The sequence below is a fragment of the Amblyomma mixtum genome, chromosome 2, assembly GCF_055824585.1.
Source record: "Amblyomma mixtum isolate Tamu chromosome 2, ASM5582458v1, whole genome shotgun sequence".
NCBI classification, from domain to species: Eukaryota; Metazoa; Arthropoda; class Arachnida; order Ixodida; family Ixodidae; genus Amblyomma; species Amblyomma mixtum.
Genome location: NC_143013.1, coordinates 54,479,322 through 54,498,589, shown reverse-complemented (window position 1 = coordinate 54,498,589; position 19,268 = coordinate 54,479,322).

The window sequence follows — 19,268 nt, the reverse complement described above, 5'->3', positions numbered from 1 at the left end:
GGAGCACATTGGAGACCACAGCCGATAGCGTAGCTATCGGTTATGGTGGCGGCCCGCTGAAGGCGGTCCTCCATTTCCCCAAGGCTCCCTTCGGTAGTCCAAATTGTTATGTCGTCCGCGTATAGTGCGTGATGAATGCCTTCCACCCGGGCCAATTGGTGGGGAAGCTGCATCATGGCAATGTTGAAAAGAAGTGGCGACAAGACCGCCCCTTGGGGTGTACCCCGTGTACCCATCGTGTATGGTCCGTATTCGTCATCCTCAATCTTGAGGAAGGCCTGACGCTTGGAAAGAAAGTCTCTTACATATGTGAATGCCTTGCGCCCACAATCAGTGGTACTCAAGTTAGCCAAGATGCTGCTATGACGAACGTTGTCAAAGGCCCCCTTAAGATCAAGGGCAAGGATGGCCTTGTCGTTGTGGCGCATGGCAGTGGGTCGTATTATGTAGCGGTGTAACTGAAGGAGGACGTCCTGCGCAGACATATGCGGTCGGAACCCGAACATAGTGTCTGCAAAGAGGCCCTTGGTCTCTATGTGTGGAGAGAGGCGATCCCTAACCATCGTCTCCATAAGCTTGCCCACACAAGAGGTTAGTGAGATGGGCCTCAGGTTGTCGGTATTCACTGGCTTGCCTGGCTTAGGGATGAAAGTGACCAAGGAGGTCTTCCATTCGGGAGGGAGTGGACGCCCGTCCCAAATCTGGTTAATGTACCCTAGCAGGTGGAGGTAGGCCGAATCTGGGAGGTTGGCCAACAGATTGACTGTTATGCGATCCCGACCCGGAGCCGTACCTCGCCGCATTTTAGCTAAAGCCGCCTTAAGGTCGTGTAACTCAAAAGGGGCATCAATGTCGGGATTCGGCTTTCCCGCGTACTCGTACTCGGGCCCAACTGGGTCCTCTATGCGGCAGAGATATCTGTCGCACAGGGTGTCCGCGAGTTGAGCCGTCGTACCTTGGTACCCGTGCAAAGCCCGCCGGAGCTGTCTTTGCGTCTCCCCTCTCGTTTGAGTGGGGTCGATGAGACTGCGAAAGCAGCGCCATGTTCCTCTCGAGCTCATCTGACGCGCTGCCGAATTACACTTCTCTATCCAGTTTGAATCGGTGAGCTGGGCAGCATACGCCGCAGCCTGCTCCGTGAGGTCGACAATGCGAGCTTTAAGTTTGCGATTCAGCTTTTGCTTCTTCCACCGTTTGGTAAGACTCCGGCGAGCCTCCCACAAGTGCAGGAGGTGATTGTCCACTGCAGGGATCTCTTCAGTGGTCTGAAGTGTCGTGACGTGTTGTCTTTGTATTGTGTCTAATTGCTTTGCCCACTCCGCATATCCGCCGGATAAGAGCACGGGAGGTATCTCTTGTGTTCGAAACTTATGCCAATCGGTCAATTTAGTGTGGCCCCACTTTTTGCGAGCCGCCTTCGCCAGAAGAGTGACCCGGAGAAGGCAGTGATCGCTACCAAGAGTCTCTCCCAGGTTCTCCCAGGTAGCGTCTCTGGTGTTCGTAACGAGAGTCAGGTCAGGGCATGTGTCTCGCGTAACCGAGTTGCCCACACGTGTGGGACAACACGGATCCGTGAGGAGTGTAAGACGAAGTGTGGAGATGAGCTCCGCCAGCTTGCGTCCTCTGGCCTTCTCAAAGTGGTAGCCCCAATGTAGGCTTGGAGCATTGAAGTCCCCAACGATCACTAGAGGTTCCTTGTCAGCCGATTTGAGCGCGCGGTAGAAGATTTCGTTGAAGGTCACGCGCGGCTTATGCGGGGGGCAGTAAATGTTAAGGACATGTATTGATGGGTCGCGGCGCTTGAGCGGCAGGACCTTGACCATACTGTATTCCTGTTCAGTCTCCAGTTCGAGGTCTACTGGGACTGCGGTGTACGCTTTGTTCACCAGGATGCACGTTGTAGGACCGCCTTGAAACGAGCTATACCCTGTGAATTTAGCATCTGCGCCGGGTTCCTGAAGAGCTAGGAGCGCCGGTGCGGTACCGAGAGACTGCAGGTAGAGCTGGAGGTGTGACCGTTTTTTCCAGCTCCGTAGACCCCTGCAGTTCCACTGTATGATCTCGAATTGCTCCGAATTGTTGTTGGCTTTCCGCTGGGGTCGGCTAGCCATCGTGAACGTGATTATTTAATTTTGGGGGCCAGGTCCCACCCCCGAAGGTGATGGGGCCTCAGGCAGAGGCACCAGCACGTCCGGAGAGAGAGCGGCCGGAATGTTTTCTAGTGAGCCTGTGGCCTGGCGAAGGACCACCTTCCGCCTGCGGAGGTCTGGTCGCGGAGACCGCGAGTGGGAGCGGCTTTGACTGAGTTGAGCTTCAATTTGGTCCTGAACGACAGAGAGAGCTGCCTCAGTAACCTGTGCCACTATAGCAGGCATGATTTTTGCCAATTCGGCCTGAAAAAGTTGCTGAATGGAGCCCCGGACCGCTTCCATGATTTTACCTGGCAGAGCATCAATTTCGCTCTCCAGGTTGTACAGGCGGCTCTCCACCATTGGCAGCCTACCAACCACTGTGCTGGCCGACTGCTGCGACACGCTTGTCAGCCCAGATACGACCGAGGCATTCTCATCTCGGTCCTCCGGCTCGGCTAGTTCTATAGGCTCGGAAGGACCAGCTTGAGGTTCTTTACGTCCCTCTAACTTAGCCTCCAGCTCCTGAATTTTCCGCACTAGGAATTCTGTTTGGCGCCTAAGTTCAACATTTTGCCTCTGTAGGGCGGCTTCCGTAGGGGAGAGGGAGGGAGAAAGAGGCCCGGAGGCAGCCCTAGCCCAATCGCTCACCTTGTTTTGGGCGGTCGCTAGAGGCGGGAAATCCCCAGCGCTGAAGTTCGGCGACCTCGCCTGGGTCCCGGACTTCACAGCCGTCTTGACATGACCGGACTTGCCCGGCGCAGAAGTGGACTTGCTGTCCTTGGCATTGGTGGGCGGAGCTTGCTTCTGAGCCGACTTCCGCTTGCTTTGACTCCGTGATGGTCCCGGCTTGATCGGTTTCCGGTACTTGCCGACGCAGCCGGCAGCACCGGTGAAGTGGGCACCCGCGCACAGCAGACATCGGGGGGTGCACTCATGTTGTGGTATGCCCTCGGGTGTGGTGGCCACCTGAGAGCCGCAGAGGCCGCAGCGTCCCGACTGCGGCCGCGGGCAGATGTCAGCCCGGTGCCCCACCGTGCCGCATCGATGACAGGCGGGGATCGTCTTCTTGTACAGTCTCACAGGAATGCCCTGGTCGCTGCAGAAGATTTGGCGGGGTACCTTCTTCCCTTGAAAGGTGACCACTGCGATGGCGGTGCCGCCCAGCTTGCGCACAGAAAGTATTTCTCCGTGTCTCCACTCCAGCTTCTGCTTGAGGGAGGCCGACGTTTCGCCGGGGTGAACGTTGATCACTCCCTTGCAGACCTCGCCAGAAGCCTTGGCGTGCCCGCGAAACAGAAGCTGGCGGTCGCCGACCGTCAGCGTGACATCGCCGAGGAGCTTCTCCGCGGCTGGCACAGAGTTCACGCCACACACCAGCACATTTTGGTCCCACACGGGCCATACAGAGAGTTGCACCTCTCCACAGTCCCGTATGATGTTGCGCACGGCAACTCCGGCTTCACCTGGAGCGAAGGTGGCCTTCAGATCCAGCGTCTCGCGTGGCTTGAGCACCACGATGAGGTCGTCGCGTCCAATGCGCGGCGTCTGCTGCGGCCGCCACTGGGGTTTGCAAGTTGCACCCTTCAAGGCCGCGCCACCGACACTTCCTTGCGAAGCGTGCGGGGACCGAACTGCCGCCTGGTGCTGGGCGGCGGCTCCAGTTGGCTTGGGAGCGTTCGTCTTCTGCCGGCGTCTCCAGATTTTGACCATATCTGCCAAATAGTCATCTTCCGATGTTGGAAGGTCCTCGGGTTGAACGGTTTCCATGCGTACGACTTGCATGGACAGCGGATCATAGCCGGTAACCGTATTTGGAGCCGCCATCGCCGGGGAATCCCCAGCCGGGGCTGGCGAACGCCGGCGAACGCCCCGCCGCCGTTAGGCTTAGCGCCGCGGCGGTGGGCGAAAGCTTCAAAATCTCAGAATTTCGTCAAAAATGGGCCCACCTTGATGGAAGTGGGGCCCACTTGTGCCGCTGATCTTCGCGGAGACGATGGTGCCAAGATTCGTGGGGTCCGAGTTGACAGACCGCAATAAGGAGCGATCAGAATAGGAGCCGATGTGCGCCCGTCTTCTCCCTTCGCGCGCCCTCAGCGTCCCCTCAGAACTGTCGCGCCTCCCCACCGCGTAAGGTATACGTATGAGCATTATGAACTATGCTTCACGAATGGAGCGCTGTGCAAAGTCCTCCATTTCTCACAGACAGACTGCACAATCATGCTATGCGGCGTCGGAATGGGTCCTGTGCCTGAAGCAGTCCTAACGAGAAAACGGCGGCGTGGTCTATTCGAAATTCGTGCCCATTATTCGAAAACTGTTCTATAACTTCACCAGGAGTTTAATTCATTTGTAATGGCTTTGAACATGCACGATTTGAATCATTCACCGAATAGCAAGGCAGGATATTCGATTCGCTATTCGAACATTTTGGATACTCGGAAACCGCTTGTACTGATGTTCAGAATTTTTGTTCAGTGCCAATTTTACTTAAATTACTATCCGTATTTACACTGTTAGCGGTTCTCTCTGCTCTAGGGCTACTGAGATAATATCATCAAAGATTAGAAGCTTCTCGTGTTTCGTACCAGCTAGTTTTTGTATGTCGTTTGTCGTGTTCGCTATTCTTAATTATTGGTGTACGGTTCGGAATATGACAAGAGAAAAAAGACGGAGTTGAAGCATTCAAGAGCTGGAGCAAGCTGTGGTACATATTATGCCTTGTGGTTGCTTTTATGACTCTTGCATACGATTTGGCGACTTTTGGACAGGGTATTAAAAATGAACGAGGAACTAAATTACCATCGAGTCCTAGTCGCGCAAGACCTAGTCGCACAAGTTGTACAACCTTAGTGCGCCGGACGCACGGCACCCAAATTGCGAAGTGAAAGGTACTACATAGCATGTGTCTAAAGAAACCCTGGATTATTGTTGCCAACTGTGCCATCCCCTTTGTTTTTAGAATTTTATGTTGCTCCCGCCAAGCCAGTGTGCAACTGAGTGTAAACGCACTTCAGCCGCGCTTAGCGCCGCACTTTTGTTTCTTGGTAAGCAACACGTCCGTTTAATGCACTTTCTCTTATCTGGACTATGTCAAAATTGTGTCAAGCTGTGTTTTTAAGGCCAATATAAAATAAGCATTTTTCTTTCTAACGAAAGCAGTAGCACAGCCTATAGGGTTTTATAGAGTGAACTAAATATCTTAATACCACAAATGCAATTTTCAGTCGGTAATTTATCATATATCAAAGCCGATTGCGTAAAATTAGACATACAGCACGCCTCAAGTTTATCTTACAACACAAATAAGAAAGGTACTAATCATTTTTTGCGTAGTACGAAAAGAAATCGCTTTCCTTTTCCTTTTTTATTTGAGGATGCTCTCACAAAAGCACTCTCTTAACCATAATCTGGGTGCTGGGCCATATACGATAAACGCATGTTGATTCGAGAGAAATCTAGCCATTTGATTTTATTACTAAACCCTTTACGCCACCACATAAATTTTTTATACCCAGTTCAGACTATATCGGCAGTCCACCATCAGCCTAAGTAGCACACTTTAATGGGCCTGTAATAAACAGATCTCAGAGCAGCTTGCTACGATGCCCAGGAGCATATAAGACACACGCCTATATGCTCCTCGCGAAAATTCTCTATTTGCACCCGCATGACAATTTTACGTGTGAATCACTTCATACTTATCGTCCTCGCTTAGAATAGCCTCCTATGCATGCTACTTCAGATTGCATTAAGCGCTCCCAGTTATCATTGAAATGTGCCTCGTCGTCTCCTCTTCCATTTCCTGCAGCGTTTTTGGCGAGGTTAAACGATATCCGCCCTGGCGTAACAGCAAATAAGCTAGATTGCAACTACTAGAGAGAAAGAAGGAAAGAAGAATGAATGAGAGTTAGAAAGAAAGACGGGAAGAAAGAAAAGAAGAAAGAAAAAGATTGAAAGGAAGATGGAAAGGACGAAAGAAAGAAAGAAAGAAAGAAAGAGAGAAACAAAGAAGGAAGGAAGAAAGGAAGGAAGGAAGGAAAGAAAGAAAGAAAGAGAGAGAGAGAGAAAGAAAGAAAGAAAGAAAGAAGGAAAGAAATATTGAAAGGAAGAAAGAAAGAACGAAAGAAAGAAAGAAGGACAGAAAGAAAGAAGGAAAGAAAGAAAGACGGAATGAAAGAAAGACAGAAGGAGAAACAGAAGGAAAGAAAGTAAGAAAAGAAGAAAAGGAAGAAAGAAAGAGAGAAAGAAAGAGAGAAAGAAAGAGAGAAAGAAAGAAAGAAAGAAAGAGAGAGCGAAAGAAAGAGAGAAAGAAAGAGAGAAAGAAAGAAAGAAAGAAAGAAAGAAAGAAAGAAAGAAAGAAAGAAAGAAAGAAAGAAAGAAAGAAAGAAAGAAAGAAAGAAAGAAGGCAAGCAGAATGAATAAGAGTTAGGAAGAAAGACGGAAAGAAAGAAAAGAAGAAAGAAAGATTGAAAGGAAGAAAGAACAAAAGGAAGAAAGAAAGAGAGAAAGAAAGGAAGAAGTATGAATGAGAGAAAGAAAGAAAGACGGAATGAAACAAAGAAAGACAAGGAAAAACAGAAGGAAAGAAAGAAAGAAAAGAAGAAAAGAAGGAAACGAAGAAAGAAAGAAAGAAAGAAAGAAAGAGAGAAAGAAAGAAAGAAAGAAAGAAAGAAAGAAAGAAAGAAAGAAAGAAAGAAAATTAAAGAAAGAAGGAAAGCAGAAAGGAAGAAAAAATAGAGGAAAAAAGGAAAAAAAAAGAAAGAAAGAAAAGGAAGAAAGAAAGAAAGAAGGAAAGAAAGAAAGAAAGTAAGGAAGGAAGAAAGAAAGAAAGTAAAAGAAAGAAAGATAGAAAGTATGAAAGAAAGATATAAAGAAAGAAAGAAAGAAAGAAAGAAAGAAAGAAAGAAAGAAAGGAAGAAAGAGTGAATGAATGAATGAATGAATGAATGAATGAATGAATGAATGAATGAATGAAAGGAAGGAAGAACGCACGAATGAACACCGCCTAACAAGTGATTCTGTTTTCACCTTTCCCGAACGTCTATTACCTACGGGAGCGTTTGTTTACCCACAACGATAGCGACTTTGAAAATTCTGTGGCCGGCTAACGCCTGCGCTTCGTCATATCTGCTTATTCACTCCGCTTCGACAATGTTCATCAGTAAACTGCCGTTTTTATAAGCGACCCTTTCGAGCTTTCGCTACTAAAGCAACTACGACGCATGTGCAGCCCAGCCTGGTGGAAAGAAAACAGAATGCGAAAAAAAAATGCTCCGCAACTACTTCTGCGCTCTTCTGGCCTGTGGCTGCTTTCTGAGCGTTTTTCAATAAACCCTAATGTAGACTGCCATGCTTGTTCACGGCTTATTGGAAAGACAGTAAAACAAAATTCACAGATGTAAATGTCGCAACCTTTCTGCTCCAGTTCTTCACGAGCTCATTTTTCTCCCACGTATCCCCGAAACCGCCCATTATGCAACGAACGAGAGGCGCGGAGCATCGACATTCCTACAGCCGGCGGCAACATGAACGCTGGCGTCGAAATGCCGGCGCTTTGTGAAGAGCGTCACGAATACGCCAGTGCAAAGCCACAAGGGCATGAATGCTCACAGCAGTACACGGCTCTGTTCCCTTTTTAGAGCGGATTCGAGGTTCGCAGACCGCATTCCCTTTTGATGCTAGTACGCCTTTGTATGGCACGCTGACGCTAGGGCGCTCGGAACCCTACCAGGCTCACGTCGACAAAGCTTGAGACAAATAATGATGGTTCTGGCGGCGTGCGCACTGGTGCGAAAGCGACATTCGACGTCAGTGGAAGCCGAGCGCAAGATACTCCTAACGACATAAAAGAAGTTTTGCGGGTGGCTTGAATTTGTGTGGAGTTTATTCAAAGGACGCTTTAGTGAAACGACAAATTACACAGCAATTAGCCTAGCGTGATTGATAAGCTGAAATATTGGGCCTCATTGTTTCGACACAAAACTGGGGGGTTGAGTTTTCGATGTGGCGAATCGATGAGTTAAATAAACTTTTAAGCTGTCATTCTTGCACCCTCTCTTAAAGAAAGGATAATGAAATCTGCTGCCTTGGTTGGCATCCTAATCTGTGGAGATTGCTGTGGTGGAGCACTTAATGCAACCAGAGAATAAATTCAAAGTTGCAAAAAGATTGCGTAATGCGGGCAGGTCCACAGGAGAGGAGTGCTATCGACGCAGATTCTTAATTTTAATATTCGTTGAAAGCCAACGCTTGCAGTCAACGGTTGCACTTTAGAGGGAAAAAAAGAAAGTTTCAAGCCTCAGACTGCGTCACTGGAAGCCTCTTGCAGCATCCGCCAGCATGATACCCTTAGCTTCTCTTGAAAGTAGAGTCTACTTGCATATCTACTCACGAGCGGAGGTGTTGAGCGCAAAAAAAAAATTGCTCCATGCTTCATTTTTGCTTTTCGAAATGATCTTTGATGTCAAGGCGTGCGCTATTCGCAATAATTCGGTGCGCTTTAACTTACGCCTGCGACGCTATTGGACGCGCACGGAATTCAGATTCAAGATGCCCTTTTCGCTTTTGAAGTGCGAGTCTGAACAACAGAAGCAGCACTCAAGAGCATAACAAGAAAGTGGCTGGGCCGGAAGCTTCGAGTATTCAGTGCATGCCGACAGTACTTCCTCTTATCGATAGCGATGAAACGAGAAAGGCATGCATATGAATACAAATTAAATCTTGAGGAGTGCCGTGCCGGTAGCAACGAACGCATTTCGGACATGAAATGGATGTATAAATCTCGATTATAGTGGGGCATTTCTTGAGCCATAAAGGCAGCTATGGCTTTTAGATGCAATCTCGAGGTGTTTGAGAAAATAAGAGAAAGCGTGGTAATGCTAGCAAAAAACAGTGGAAAATTATTCCGATCCCTGCTTTTTCATTACATGTTTCGCATTTCTTCGGGAAGGCTCTTCAAGGGCACTCATTCTCAGACTAGCTTTTTCTTCCTGTCCTATACAAAGCCGGATATCGATCAGGAAGCAAGGAATATTGCTGGAAAATGAATTCAGCCTTTCACCTTTCAGAATGAGGTGCAACATAGTAAATCCCAGGGATCACCGATTCAGTGAGCCGGTTTTCATTTTCCGCCTGTTTCGCTTGCTGGCAATGCAAGGGAGAAACGGAAGAGCATGGTACGGTTTAGTAAAGCAGCTAGACACAAGCAAAAGTGGTGATCATTCTATGCAGGTAGCCGCAATTTCGCACGTACCAATTCTCAGAAGAAAATGAGCTGGGGAGTTTGAATTGCCCTGTTCGGTGCTTTTTGCCGACAAATATCGATAACTCCACTGTGCAAGGCGTCATTGTGATGTTTACACAAAACAGTTTTTCTTGGGAAATATGTCATTTAGGTAAATGAGTAATAGATCCTCCCAACCGAAAAATGAAAAAAGGTAGACTACGGTTTATCTTAGCTAAGCGCGGAATTTCGTGCAGTAGCGCTAGTTATGGTTGACAAATAGGCCCTTAGGTGCTTTGAATGCGAACGCATCGCTTGTCCTAAACGCCTTTGAACTAAAGGCCCTAACCATATAAGCCTTTCACCTAAAGGCATCTGCCCTTAAGACCTTTACCCGCAAGGCATTTTTTCACTAAGGCCTTCACCATAATAGCCTTTAGCCTTTCTCCTGAGGCTTGGCCATAACGCCTTTATTTATTTATTCGATACTGCCAACTGCCTTTTGGCAGTGCAGGCAGGAGTGAGTAAGTACAGGAAAGACAAGTCAAAGTCGGCACTACAAATCAAGGTAAACAGGAATATGAGTGGCAAGGATGCTTAAGGAAATGGCTTGCAATACAGACATTGCGTGAGCAAAAGCAGCTAATACAAAATTACTTTGTATTTACCCAAGGGGATTAACCCTGAAAGCATTTACGCTAAAAGAATTTACCCACAATGCATTTACTTTGAAGGCCTTCTCTCAGGTGTACTCTTCCACCAGGTGCACACCTGCCAGGTGTACACACTTTACAGGTTCCCCTCACACCGGTGCGCCACCTGCTGCAAAGCATGCTTCAAGGACTGCGTACGTATGCTCGAAATCGGAAAATGCACCTGGTAGTATTACCGCACTAAAAATCCTCTGCATCGTGCTCGCAGCGACGTCAAGGTACATACGTTGGAACCATATAAGCGCTATTTCAAAACAAATCAAATCCAATTTATCTCAACATCACAGCGTACATTACAATGCTGCGGGTGCAAGCAAAAATCCCTCAGGAGGCTTGACGAGACCTACACCCTACGACTACACCCTACGAGACCTACGACTTCAATTTCTTGATCAGAAATGAAAGTCACCACACTCAATATATGAAAGAACACAGGAGATAGCAGACGCCAGAAGGGGTTTAAAACATGGAATCGAAGAACTCGAATTTGCTCTGAAAAAATACTGCTCATGTGACACGCACAGTGTCCTCTCGTTCGGATGAAGAATGCATTTAACTGTCCTCGTGCTACCCTATCTTTGCTTCTCCCAAAAAAACTGGTTTCCCTTAGACCGCGTCTACATTCGCAGGAGCGACAGTTTCGGTATATAATAGAGCTTCTCCTGTTTGTCTCTCTGCTATGTAACGCTGCAAACAATGAATACACACCTAGTCCAACGACGCCTTCATCTTGTTGTTCAGATTGCTAACTGAGTAGGGACGGAACCAGATGTTATTGAGAACATGAAATGTTTTTTAGCGGGATTGAAGAAGCCTCTTCTCATGAGGGCCATCGAGCAGCCATTGTGATGAAGGGCGTATGTAGCACAGTAGGCTGGCTTTCACTTTTAGGCTCCTGACCAGGGCAAATAATGTCAGTTCTCTCACCTTTGCGATTTCTCAAATTTTCTCCACCTGCAACAGCGAATGAGAGAAGATTCTGTTAAACTCACCTTTTTTCCAACAGCCAGCTTCCTCTCTCCTTAACTACAGGCAAGAAGCAATGTCTAACTGCTTTATTTGACGTTATGGATTCGGTTATTGACTGTTCTGCATGTCACAATTCTTCCTTTGTGAACGACGCGTAATTTTCAGCTTTTTACAGAAATGCACGGACGTGTAGTACATTATATCTAGGTCGAAACAATTCCACGTTTGTTACCACAGGAGTACTCATAGTGCCAATCGCGCAGCTTTGCTTTTAGCTCACGTTTAACGAGAGTAATGCTGCCTATGATACAGTGACCAATGTAGTATCACCTATGAAGCAATACATGCAAGCTGTTGAAAAGGGGGACTTAACAGCTGTGGTTTCTTAAACTCAGTGCGACGTAAGAAAACGCGCTTGCATAGCCTGAAAGATTATCAACCCGTGCCAAAAAAAAAACTGGAATGTCGCAGAACAAAACATACATTGTAAAAGTAAACGTCCTACAGTATAGCGGTGCTTAACTCCTCGCCTTACAAGGAACCCTGCCTGCTAGCCATGCTTGCTCCCGAGGAGTGACACACCCATAGTCTGCAGCATAAAAGACACCGGTTTATTCTGGACGAAACCACTGGTTTCTAAGGGAGACGAAGTGAAACGTAGCAGCGGATCAAAGTTGCCGGTTAAGGCTTTCGGGAGCACAATGCTATGGCTACTAGAGAACGGGCGCTAACACCTGGCGCGGCGGAACAAAAGCTCACTGAGACGGGAATGGGACAAAGCGGAACAGTAAAAGCTAGTAGCGGTAGGAGAAACCAGGGTGCTCAGGTGGCAGCCACTCACGCCAAACAGCTACTCCATCTTCGGGGATGCCGCTTCCATCATGCGTCCTCATCCTGGTCTGGTGCCCTCGTCTTCCGTTTACGATTAAGTGACGGGTCACCGGAGTGGCGGAATAGCAACGACGAAGCTACAGTTCACGAACACAGTGATAACGAGAGTTACAAGGCGTTGTTATTTTTCAACCTAGGGGGGTTCAACGGAGGCACCACCCGCCAACGCCTGAGTCAGCCCAGCGGCACACTGGTGTTTGGGAAGCGGCACGCATGACGAAGGTTGCTTCTTGCCAGCCTTCCCCGTGCTACATACGAGGGGGTACCCAAAAGAAACCGGACTTATTTTTGTTTGAACTTATTTGTTCACATTTTCAGCAAAGACCTTCAATATCCTTCAAAGTACTCTCCACTTACAATGATACGTTTGTCGAATCTTTCATTCTATTTTTCAAATCATTTTTTAAATTCATCTTTTGTGATGCTTGACAGTCCCTCCGTCGTTTTTTTCTTCACGTCAGCAACATCAGCGAAACGCTTTCCATTCACCTGTGTTTTCATTCTACGAAACAAAGAAAGTAGCACGTGGCAAGGTCGGGTGAGTATGAAGGTTGAGGAACAGAGGTCATGCCATTTTTGGTCCGAATTTGTCGTAGGGACAGGGCTGTGTGAGCAGGGGCATTGCCATGGTGGAAAAACCAGTCACCCGTCTGCCACAACTCAGGCCGCTTCCACCAAACACTGTTGCCCAATCTTTTCAAAACATCCAAGCAGAAAGCCTGGTTAACTGCCTGACCCTGCGAAACAAATTCTGAATGGACGACTCCTCTCAAGTCGAAAAAACAAATCAGCATTGTTTTGAGGTTTGGTTTCAAATGACGAGCTTTCTTGAGGCGAGGTGAATTTGAAGTTTTCCATTGGCATGACTGTTTCTTTGATTCAGGATTTAATTCAGGAACACTTGAGTTGTCCCCATAGCATCGTCCTTGAACGTCTTTCTGAATATTTCAAGAGTTTCGGTTCCACTTTGTCCGAGAAAAAATCTCAATTTCACCGGCGCACGCTGTTCACGAAAATCAGCCATTGCAAAAACGACACTCACACAAAACAGTCGTCACTCTAAAACTCTGCCTAAACTAGTCTGACCTCCTTCAGCGACGGCGCTCGGCTTACTTACTCTGGAATGTTCGTTCTATGCGCTCCTAGCGGCAAAACGCGGTACCAGAGAAGCTGTGCCGATTCAAAAAGTTAGTCCGGTTTCTTTTGGGTACCCCCTCGTATATAGTATTCGCTCGCCACTCTCACTATCAGCGAGCTTTTCAATCGCGCCGCCGCGCGGCGTAATTCTGTCGGCTCGGTCGTCAGCCACTTGTGCTAATCTTTTCTACTCGCCACTATACATACCGTCTTCTCCGAAAGTAATCGAACAGCCGCGTCGGTGGCCGGAGCGGGCTCAAAGCCGAGCGGCAACGCTGCGATCTCCGGGGCTGGCCGCTGCTCCCCGGCTGTAAGTGTAAACTGGGTGACGTAAGCACGTGCCCTCGCTGAGTATGACAGCGCTCCGGAGGTACAAAATCGCGTGTCGCACATGCTACCGCTTTACTTCTTATCACGTAAGGAAGGAGTGAGAGGGCCAAACTTACGCCAGCCAGTTGTAAGCGCCAGTGATCGCAGCACCGCCGCCGTCGCAGCTGCTCGGCTACTTTTTGGCGAAGACGGTACATCACGGCCGTTATCACGACCTTCCTCCATGATCACGACGGCTCGAGCGAGCCGCCGATAGCGTGACCGCGCCCCAGCAGCGCTTCCGCCGAAACCCTCGTGCGCTGCTTCGCTGCCCGTATCAGGTCACCGCCGCAGTGTTCTTATGTCATAACTCGCGAGCAACAGCTCGTTCATGCGCATTTGCACTGCACCCGTAAGCACCATACTACTGGAGGAGAGCGCGCGCAGATCCAATGACATGTAATGCGCCACGGAGCCTCACAATACAAACTATAAGGAGAAAGAATGAAATACACAGAAGCGGAATAAAGAAGGTTGAGGAAGCAGTAAAACTAAAGATTCATGGCAGGAGTAAAAACGAAGTCCTCCGTTGGAAAAACACGGACCTACTTAGTTAACAACGAATATCCTGCGATCGGCAATGGAATGATATACGACTGCCCGGTGTACCACAAAAGTGCTATACTGATATTTAATACCTATGAAAAGCAGGACGATAATTTTGGAAATATTTGTTACCGACTGAATGAAAATCTCGCTCTTAACTACACAACAGAGGAAAGTCTAACAAGCACGGTGGGAACAATAAGGGTAGGTTCAAGAGCCTGCACACCAGCTGAAAGATTACAGAAATATTGGCGTCGGAAATTGTGCAGTGCCTTCTATATGAGTTTTTTCATTACGTTCCTTCATCCAGAGTAATTAAAAGGTGCTAATCATGGTGCGACAAGAGAATTCTCTCAAATAACACATTGCAATTTAATCATTCGGGTACCGTCTGAAGGCTTTCACACATGGGCATGTTGTCACCTAGCCCGGTTGGGATGGCGTCACAAGCTCAGATGACCTTAGTGGCAGGTGGACCACCCCCTTTTTCGCTAACAATGCCGTGCGGATTACGACGACAATAATGCTGGATTTTATGCAGAACGGTAGCCTCAAAGCTATCGCAGTAAAACATCCAGTTCCTATCATCCTTTCCACTTTTCACGCACCGTAGCCAAACTAGTTCTCTTTGGAGAGTTTGAGCACGTAGCGAACGCTCGCCGCATTACTTCCTCCCTGCTCCCGGCATGGCCGCTCAACAGGGCATCGAACACAATGACGACTGTAGTATGCAACGTTTTTGGAAACGTATACGATTGCCAGGGGAGAAAGAGCAGGAGGACGAGCAGCTCTTTCTTGATCACTGGAGATGCTAGCCCGGTGGTCTACATGGGCAGGCACCTACAAATGAGGGTGATAACGCTAAAACGAAGCACGCGGACACAAAACCTTCACGCACTCGGAGAGATGGTAAACGCATTTAGTCCAGGCTTGTCCGGAATCAAGCATATGTACTGTGGGATAGATTCTGACTGCTTCGTTTTTTAAACAGCGTCATATCACTTGTCACAGACGGCATGCTGATGCGAGGGATCTCTATTGGTAGCAATTCCTAAACAGGCTCTACTGCACAAAGTTGTCGATGTTGACCATTAACTAGTGCTAGACGAACAGACGATCTTCAATTAACTTTGTGCCTTTAAAACAGCTGGATATAAATGCGCTCTTTAGGAGCTGTTTGAAATCAGCGAATTTTCTTGCTAAATAAGCAGCACTAAGACACGCTAAGGCTTCTACAAGCTCCGCCTCCAGGAAACAAGATCACATGTAAAACGATGGTGGCGAAAATTTTCACAGGTGTCTCGCAATAAACTACCCTAATAGTGGGCTTTTTTGTACGAAACGTAGCCCATCGCACTATTTAGAGGACAACCAGCGGCAAGTACCACGGCGTAGCTAAGCAAAGGGAGAGAGCAAACATGCGCTAGCACTCCGAAACGAGCAATTGAAAAGAGGTAAAACGTTTGAGCACCCATCAAACGTAGACAGCACCTATTCAAACAGCGCCTGTAGCACCTCACGCTTTTGCGCAGAAAAAAAAAATCATACTGAATGATCTTTAAAGCACAGTAAGGTCAAGCGAGTTCTTTTCTGGCGCACAGCAATTCCCCAGTGGTCTGAGAAAATCGCAATTAGCACCAGCATTGTTTGAGCCGTAAAGCCATCCTCCCTCACAGCTCCACTCTCTCCCAGAGTCCTCACACTGCTTGCCGTTCGGTGCTCGGGCTGTCCGGAACTTCCGAGTCTGATTAAGGTAAATTACATTCCGGGCTTCCCGGAGCGCACATTGCTCTTTGCTTCGGGGAGACAGAAAGCGGTTGTTTCCTGTGCTTCCACTCCACAGCCCTGGACGGCAGCGGTCTAATTAAGGTTTCGTCCGGCAAGGGACTCCGCATAGCCCCTTCACAGTTAGTACGTCGAGGATTTGAACAAATCCTCCTCAGCCCTTTCTTAGTCCTCTTGTCTCGGTGTGCATGCGAAACAGAACAAAGAAGAAAAGAGTTTTCTGGAGTTCTTCCATGCGGGGCACTACAGCCAGGATGAAGAAAGGATATAGATGTGGAGCTTTTCTCAGAGGGAATTATGCAACTAAAGTTTAGTAGGCTGCGCCCTGGTAATGGAAGGATAAAATAATTGATTAAAAATTAGTATAGCATACAGTATGCGATCGGATGGTACGTGCGATTTAACCTCTCAAATCTCCACATAGGCTATCAAAGACGCCGTAGTGGAGAGTTGCGGATTAATTTCGATGTGCTGTGGCCATATTCTATAAGCTATCCTTTTTAAAATATCGTTTTGCATCCGTCTTTTCCTCTGCCATTGGACATTCAGGTATACCCGCGGCTTTCAAGCGCATATGGATAGCGAGCTGGCCATTGGGTGGTTGGAGACTGGACCCTACCATTGGCTGGCAGTGACTACATTACACAGCCACTGGTGAGATACAGGGTCGGTCAAAAGTTTCCAGGCCAAAGGGTCTGTTTTTGAGCGCTATAGCAGGGCAGTTCCGACACCCCCGAAGTTCAAAAACTCTGTAGAGGGTAGCAGAAGTGTCATTCTGACCTCTGAGAGCCCTGATAGTTTTATCGCCGTCTTAAGTGCCAGGATATGCCGCTGAAAAGTAGACCCCGTGGCCTGGGAACTTTTGACCGAACCTGTACATCGCAGCTCCGATTTCCCAGCAGGCGACTGGCCCTGCCCGCTGGCTGCCATTGGACGCGGTATGCCACCAACGGTGAGGTCCGGTCTCCTTCTATTGAGTGGCCGGGTGGCTTTCCGCAGACGCTTGAAAGCCGGGAATATATCTTAATGACCAATGACAAAAGACCCGCCGGACGCGAAACGGGCATTTTAAAATGGACGACTTATAGAATACGGCCTTTGGGCCCCTTTAATCAACGTCTACAAATGCTGCACAATGTACGAATGTTCTTGCATTTCGCCTCCAGGTGAATGCGGCTGACGCAGTCGGCATTCAATCAGGTGTTCTTGCGCTCAGGAGCCGAACCCCACTACTGCTACGTCACTCCGGCGGGTGGATTAAAAGATTCATATTAAGCGTTCAAGGTACACTTCTAGGCTTTGTAGCGCGTGAAAAGCCTACAAGGATGACAACAGTTGCTTCACTATACGGGTTTTAAAATAAAAGAGCCAGCTTCCCGCAGATTTAAATCTTGAAAAAGCAATTTATCTAGACCGGGGCAATTTTGCTTTGTAACAAAAGACGTCCCTGAAGAGCTCTCAACAAAAACGCGAGATACAGTAACCGTCAGGAAGTTACTGCCTTTATCTTTGTTACCAATGAAGCGTTAGATTCTATACAATCCCGTACTAGTTTTCGATCAGTTGTTTTTTAGGCATAAATATTTAGCCTACTGGTTTCTTATCAATCAACACCCCGAATTCAAAACAATGCCCCTATGCTTTCCTTGGTTTCGGTTACTTTTCGCGTCATTGATAAATACATTTGGTACTTCATTCTCCCTTAACGCTGCGCCCAACAATCAGCTCTTCCTCTTTTTCTTATCTTGAGACACCAGCGGAGTGAAGGCATGTTTCAGTAACATGGCTTAAGGTCTTCATGTGACGCAGCAAATAAGTCAACGTGAATCTTGTTCACAAGGATTTTTGTTGCAGCAGTGAATTCTTGCTCTCTGAAACCAGCTGTAGACGGCTGGTTGGTTCACGTTCAGAAAACATTATTGAGCACACATCAGACAAATATTAAACACAAGACAGAGGGAGGAACAGGGGCTAAATGTCATCTGCCTTTATTTGCTGAGCAGGCCAGCAAAATATACTCATGAAGAAGACGCGCGCAGTATGAACTCTAGTAAATGAGACCCCTTCACGCAAACCACTCATACTACACCAACTCAGTCAGAGGTTTGGGTGAAGGGCGTTATTTAAGTGAGTTAATGCTGCGCATTTCTTGTTGCTTATGTATAGTTTGCTGGCCTCCACAACAAATAAAGCCAAATGAAAGTTAGCTCCTATCTCATGTCAATCCTCTCTTCTATGTTTGTTGTGTGCGCTATAAGGCTCCCAGCGCTTTAACTTTTAATTCCTGATTCCTCAGAAATGCTCTCCTGAATTAAGCCAAAGTTGTCCAAAGGCGTGATAGTACTGGTTTTGGTTTTGAGACTATGGTAATAATTGAAGCGGCATGATGGTTGCCAAATACGTTTACCTGTAACTGTAAAAATAGACTGCACTCTTTCTGCAACTTATTAAGCCCGTGGGCCAAAGGTTCTCACTGTTCTCTAGTCGATATTACTTGCCTCTTTATCGCTCATACTTTTAACAGCTGCACAAAGTGAATATTTGCTAAGCATCAAAAACTTTGTGATTATTTCGTGCCCTAAATGAACTTTTTTTCACGGACGGACCGTTGGTCTGAACTGCTTTACGGTGGTGGAAAAGATAAATTGTAATGTTCAAGGAAATGTTGTTGGGCGGCTCTTCTACGAGAACATTTCTTCCGCCATTCATTTACACAGCGGCAGCAGAGTGGTTCAGCGCTTGTGTTGAACGCTGGGTTCACGTGCTAACGCGTTTTCTTTTCGAAGGGAATGGAGCTGTAGCGCGCATTTTATACAGTCTCTAATGATCCCCAAACACTATGGAGACTGGAAGCAGTTATTTTCAGGCCTTTACTGCGGAGGTAAAACTTGTTTAACCTGATCTACCGAGTAATTTCACATCGTCGAGGGATGTTTTGTGTTCAAGATCACTATGCGTAAGTTTCGTTTAGTTAATTAAAACCAGGAATATTAGCAAACTGCATTCTCGGTGAGTCCAACTTTCAAGTCGTAGCGATGCGCTGGCCTGTTAATAGTTCTTTTTTCTTCTGAATGAGCTGTAATCGCCGACTTTGAGCCTGACCCTTTCACAAGCCCCGTAATGGGTTGTGTAACCACACCATAGCATATGTTTGCGTGTATCTGCCATACGTCAGCCGCGCGGTTCGGCTGAAAATCTAACAAAATGTTATTGAATGCTAGGGCGTACCATTGTGGCACAGTCTTGCAAAAATGTGAGCAAACATTCATGGTAGTTCAACGGAATTCATAATTCACATTACATAAGCGCTGTTACACTACAAACATATCTGACTGGATCAGTGTTCTAGATGTATCGTTATTTAACAGAGAACGATACTTTATAAAAATAGAGTATTTTATATCGGGGCAAGTTTTAGACAGCAGTAGCTAGCAGTGCTTCGCTGTCTTCAGGGGCCACCATGCGACATAAAAACTGTGGACAGGGGTACTTATGCACCTAAGT